Here is a 6,171-nt window from a genome sequence, read left to right as displayed (position 1 = left end):
TGTTGCTGCAGTCTGCAGTCTGGACGTTAGATGTCGCTGAAAATTACACACTGTAGCTTTAAGCAGGATTTATGTGCCTTTTTTCCAGGCATGGCCTTAGTAATTGTCCTGTAAAGTGATTTTCCCTCCTGAGCTCTGGATCTTTGCTGCTCCTCCAGAGTTTCCATGGGTCCTTGGCATTCTCTGATTAATGCTGTCCTATTTGGCTTGTTAGTCGGGGTCAAAGGTCAACAGCCTTTAGTGTTGCACAAGGACTAATGGTAAATGAGTGTTCTAGTATCTCTCATATGGTTTTTTAGATGTTAGTGGCTGTTGGTAGGAAGTATCTCCTGTAGAGGTCTGTCTACAGCACCTGTCACACCTTGTTGATTTAGACCAGCATATGGCTGATGTAGGAAAAATCTGGCAAAAACACAGGCACGTGCTAAAACACACTGGCACACGTCGATACATGGCGAGTATGTATGCCAGCGCATGCCATACATGGGGCAAAAGATACAAGTAAATGATCTGATTGTTTACACGTTAAGTCTAAGTTAATAATAAGTCGTGGCGTCTAGCTTATACAAAATCTATGAGTAAAGTGTGCATAACTTCTGCGTAACTTATCAAGAACTTTTCTCCAACGCATATCAACAGAATTCTGAACTCAGAATTCTGATTTTTCTCAGAATTCTAATTTAATCTCAGAATTCTGATTTTTCTCAGAATTCTAATTTAATCTCAGAATTCTGACTTATTTCTCAGAATTCTGATTTTTTTTCTCAGAATTCTGATTTTAAGAGATTCCGGGACGTCGGGCATACGCTGGATAAATCGGCAATTTAGTACTTTAATTGCTGATTCATCTAGCGCTGTAGACCCATGTATCTGTTCCAAAAAACATCTTATATACATTTATGTAAAACCTATTTTAACAAATGAGCTTAAGTTTGAGACATATATTAAAGAAGTGTAAATTTATATCTTACTTTAGGTTTTATTTTGAAACAAACACATAAATCTTTTAAATTTATAGGAAATAAAGGAATATCTGATATTTTTAAGAAGAAAAAAAACTAATTTTTAAATACGCTTTTCAAAGCTTTTTCTTTTCTAGTTTACATTTTTTTTTTTGGGAAAAAAAATTCTTTGTTTGCAACGATAATGGACCAAAATTCCCTCAATAAACAGCTGCATTTAAAGCACGACTCACTTTGCAGATTTAAAAAGCACATCTAATGTGCACTGCCACTTCACACTAAAGTCCTGCTTGTGTTTTCTATCACAAAGTTCTGTTAAAACCTTTTTTTGCTTGTGTTAACATGTTTCTCTGAAAATGCTTTCAGAACATGTTCCCGTTCCAAAACCTCCCATTTATCTGCTGATTTCTCCCCTGAAATGAAAACATCCTCCACATTCAGAGCCAGCACCCAGAGCAGAAGTGTTTTTATTGCTGAGCTATAGTTGATAACTCAGCCGACCAAAGCTATCTGCTGCCACCTGATCCCGGCTTGTTCAGTCCGTCTCACAGAATCAAAACAAATGATGTTTACATAAAAACAAATCAAGTCTCAGAAACCTGTTTGCTTCTTAATCTCTCTTCAACATGACATATCCTTATTGGAAATAAACATTACTGGGAAAAACCCTTCAGATGAGTGAATGGAAACATGCATTAATCCACACGCTGCTCTGCTTCTTCCCTCAAACATTTAGAATAGATTTACTTTTAGAACCTCTGACCTCTTACTCGTCCTTTCCCCCCTGCAGCTCTGAAAGTCTGCGCTCCTGTTGGAGGAATAAATCTCCACAACAAATGGGTCTGCATGCGGCTGTGGAGCAGAGCAGCATCTCCTGTTGTTCAGAGAGATGAATGAGAGAAGGGGGCCCTCTGCTTATCGCTGTGCTGGCGGCCGGAGCCGTTCATAACACCAACACACCGCTTCATTTCATCTAGTCTGAAATGGAAACAGGGGACGCTGCTTTCAGGGAGGAGAACTGAGCAATCGTGGCGGTGATCTGAGGAAGGAGGAGGAAACTGTTTAAAGAACAAGTTGGTTTTCATCATGTTCCTCTAAACTTGATCAATCTGCAGAATATTTTGGCTCCAAACCAGACGGAAAGGCTTCCCAGACAGCCTGGAAGCTGGACCAGGATCTAATGAGGAGGCTTCAGGGAGGAGCTTTCATCCGGTGTCTGAGTGACGGCTCGTCAGCCGCCGTCGCTCCTGTTTGACAGCCCAGTGGGGGGAGGAGGGGGGCCTGAGCGAGGCCCTGGATGGATCCCGCTGAGGGTCAGGAGCTCTGTCAGCCATCTCTCTGGAATGGAGCCTGTTGGCATGGAAACAGGAGGCTGTTATGATCTGTTGCTGAACTGGACTGAGGACAACAGTCAAACTCCCGCAGGCTTTTCTCCAAAGAGTTTACATCTGAAGTTTGGGTCAGAATCCAACCAAAAAAAACAAGAAATTAAACATAGTTTAGTCTTTTCCTTACTTATATAAAATGATTTATATTATATATCTAACAAAGTAAAGAGCATAACCTTATCCTGTTGACATTGCAGAAAATCTTCCTCACCTTCACAGCTGAACAGTTCTCTGTCCCCTGAGGGCCAAATGGACAGAAACCCACGAGCAGATACATCTTCCCTCAACTTAATCTCACTAAATTCATCTCTCAAGTGTGGCTGGTCTCTGCTTTCTCTTTTGTATTTTTATAAAGACACATGCATGTAGAAACAGTGGGTAGAGACAACTAGCTATAAACAGAAATACACCTTGATCCCTTAAGCATGTGGGGGGAAAGAAGGAGGAAAGAGAAACAAAAAAGAATCGAGTCAGGGGGCCTTTTTAATGAGGGAAGAACAAATGTGAGGAAATTTCAATGCATAAAAGCAGGCATGTCAGCTTAATCCAAAATGGCGCTTGACCCCAAAATACGCCCACATTTCCCTCTGGAAATTATCAGGCTTCACTAGATCACAAAAGTCTAAATCTCGAACCTTCTGGTTGAAACATTAGTTTCTGACTTGAGCACAGGAGGATCCTGACAAACCCTGATTTCAAAATCCAAAATGGACGCCACCTAAATATCTTTACATTTTGGATATGTGGAGAATGATATAAATCAGGGGTCCCCAAACTGATGGGGAGATGGAGCGGGAACCCCCTAATTATATGTAACTCATTCCAATTGCTCTAAATTAGTTAAAAGCTAAATTGATATTCTTCAACTTGTTATTATTGTATTGATTATGGTTTTTAGTTATTTTAGAGTTTTTACCTAACATATGTTTGACTTGGATTTCAATGATTTTTGTGGAGGATCTGCGATGCTTTCGCCTGTTATATTTTGAAAGGCTCCAGGACAGGTGTTAGAGGGGATGTTATTATTAGGATTTTAAAATAAACTTTGTCTGAGCAGAAGAAAACATCCATAGATGATCTACAGAGATAGAGGGGGAGTAATTTAAGGCCTTTCTCTCTGGATGTTGTGATATTTTAAAATGTGAAATAAGTCAAATAAAAGAAAAAGATTTAAACCCTTCCTTTCATGTTGTTATTTTTAAGTTATATGCAAATAACTTCTAATATCCAACAGATCAGATCAAATCCGAACTTTTAAAAAAATGGAGCATAGGGGGAAGTTCGACTCAAGAAACTAATACTTTTCGCCTCCGTCACGGGCCAATCAGCAGCCATAGTTCATCTTAAAAGGTCCCCAAATCCACGTCTCAGTCTGCTACCCAAAGCGCAGGCCGTGGTTGCACTATGTTGGACTTCGATTCAGATTCAACCCACCTCCATCCGCTCCTCCACCATCGTAGCTGAAGCTTGACCAGAGTGTCATTCCTCCCGGACTCTTACTGCGTTCCCTGCCTCATCTCAACCGGTCTGGCAGAAGGCCGCCATGTTGAGCCTGGTTCTGCCAGAGGTTTCATCCAAAGGGAAGTTTTTCCTCTCCACTGTTGCTTCATGCTTGTCCATCATGGACGGGTTTATGCAAGCTATCCCCTAGAACCCTACGCACCCACCGGTGGGTCCAGCTGCTACGTGACCTCATAATTTTAACAAACCCCCAGTATTGATATAAAAAAACATATTTGGCACAGTTTGGTGACATNGGAAATTTCAATGCATAAAAGCAGGCATGTCAGCTTAATCCAAAATGGCGCTTGACCCCAAAATACGCCCACATTTCCCTCTGGAAATTATCAGGCTTCACTAGATCACAAAAGTCAAAATCTCGAACCTTCTGGTTGAAACATTAGTTTCTGACTTAAGCACAGGAGGATCCTGACAAACCCTGACTTCACAATCCAAAATGGACGCCACCTAAATATCTTTACATTTTAGACAAATGGAGAATGATATAAGCCAGGGGTCCTAAACGTTTTCCAGGCCAAGGACCCCCAAACTGATGGGGAAATGGAGCGGGACTCCCTAATTATATATAATATCAAACTGGTCCTATAGTCACTCTATTACATAATGTAACTAAACTAATTTCTCCCTGGGATTATTACAGTATTTCTGATTCTGATTCCTGGTTGATGGGACAGGTGTTGTGAATGAAACGGTGCCCAGCTTGAAAGAGCTCCTGCGTGTCGCTTAATGTGAGCATTGATGACTGAAAGACATCTTCTGCCTCCATTTATCTGTTTACTACAAGCTGTTGAATTCATGTTAATGTGTATTTAAAGACATTTCAATTAGTGGAAAAAATTGCAGGGGGGAATATAAAAAATTGCTAATCAACCAAAACTTTTACGACCCCCATGCAGTACCTCCGTGGACCCCCTAGGGGTCACTGACCCCCTGTTGAAGACCTCCGATATCAGGATCAGGAAAGTGAGCTGTGATTCTGGCCTAAATGATCACTGTTGTTCATTCGACTCTACTCCTGACGGCCAAGCTTAGTTCTCAATATTTCCACCTGTGCTAACCATGCTCACTCCTAAACAGCGCTACTCAGCTTATCTTGTTTCCTGGCTTTTTATGCTTGTACCAATGATCCGGTCACTGCCAGGTTTTTTTTAAAGCCCCAGTTTGAGTAGATACTAGCATTCCTTCCTTCCCTGCCTTGCCTACCTGCCTGATCAGGTTTTTTCCTGTTTCCTGATTTTCCCATTTTGCCTCGCCCTGACTGGATTCTCTAGTCTGCCCACGAGCCGGAAGCTAAGTTGACCTATTGCTAATCTCAAAACCCAACTCTGCAAAATAGGTTTTGTGTAAATTTTCTTCCTGAGTTAACAGGAAACTTTGAGATTCCAGAGGCGGCCAGAGGCTTTGGAGCTGCTTTAGTATATGGAGGTCGGTTACAGGTCTAGCAAAGTCTGGGAAGGCCTTGAAAGTGAAGCAATTCAGGTTTTGGATTATTTTTGATCACTTAATTTTTAATGTGGTGTAAAGCAATCTGAACAAAAAGCTACGCCTGACCAACTGTACCCATGTGGACATGCCTCTAGCTGTTACTTATAAAGCTAAAACAAACTTTACTTCACAAAGGTTTTAAATACTCACATAGCAATAAATTTTCTTTTTTCCTTGATATGCTCATTATATTTAGATAAAAAATAAAATTCAATAAAAATATATATGCTAAAATATGGCTGCAGTGGGTAGAACTGCGGCCTCACATCTCCGGGTTCGATTCCCGGCCAACAGTCTTTCTGCATGTTCTCCCTGATCAGGGGTGGGTTCTCTCTGGGTACTCCAGCTTCCTCCTGCAGTTCAAAAACATGACTGTTAGGTTCTCTAAGTTCTCCTTAGGTGTGAATGTGTTGTTTGTCCTGTTTGTCTCTGTGTTGCCCTGCGTTGGACTGGCGACCTGTACAGAGTGGACCCCGCCTCTCACCCATAGACAGCTGGAGATAGACACCTGCACCCCTCGCTACCCCAGCAGGGATAAGCGTGACGGAAAAGGGATGGATGCTAAAATATCACCAAAGTTCTTTGTAAATGACTTCCCTTGGGTGTGCTAGCTAGATCTGTTGTTTCATGAACCAAATCTAAAGAAGTTAGATGGACCTTACCTTTTAAATATTCCCTAAGGAAAAATCACAAAAGACTTAGGAATGTATTAAATAAAAGGTTATTGATATCTGATTCAGCAAATCATTTAATAAAATGTGATTTCACCAAATGTTTTATTTGCCTCCTTGGATTTGCATTTTTTATTATTTTGA

Source organism: Cyprinodon variegatus, unplaced genomic scaffold, assembly GCF_000732505.1.
Source record: "Cyprinodon variegatus isolate N-32 unplaced genomic scaffold, C_variegatus-1.0 Scaffold49, whole genome shotgun sequence".
Taxonomy (NCBI): Eukaryota; Metazoa; Chordata; class Actinopteri; order Cyprinodontiformes; family Cyprinodontidae; genus Cyprinodon; species Cyprinodon variegatus.
This window is presented reverse-complemented; position numbering follows the sequence as displayed.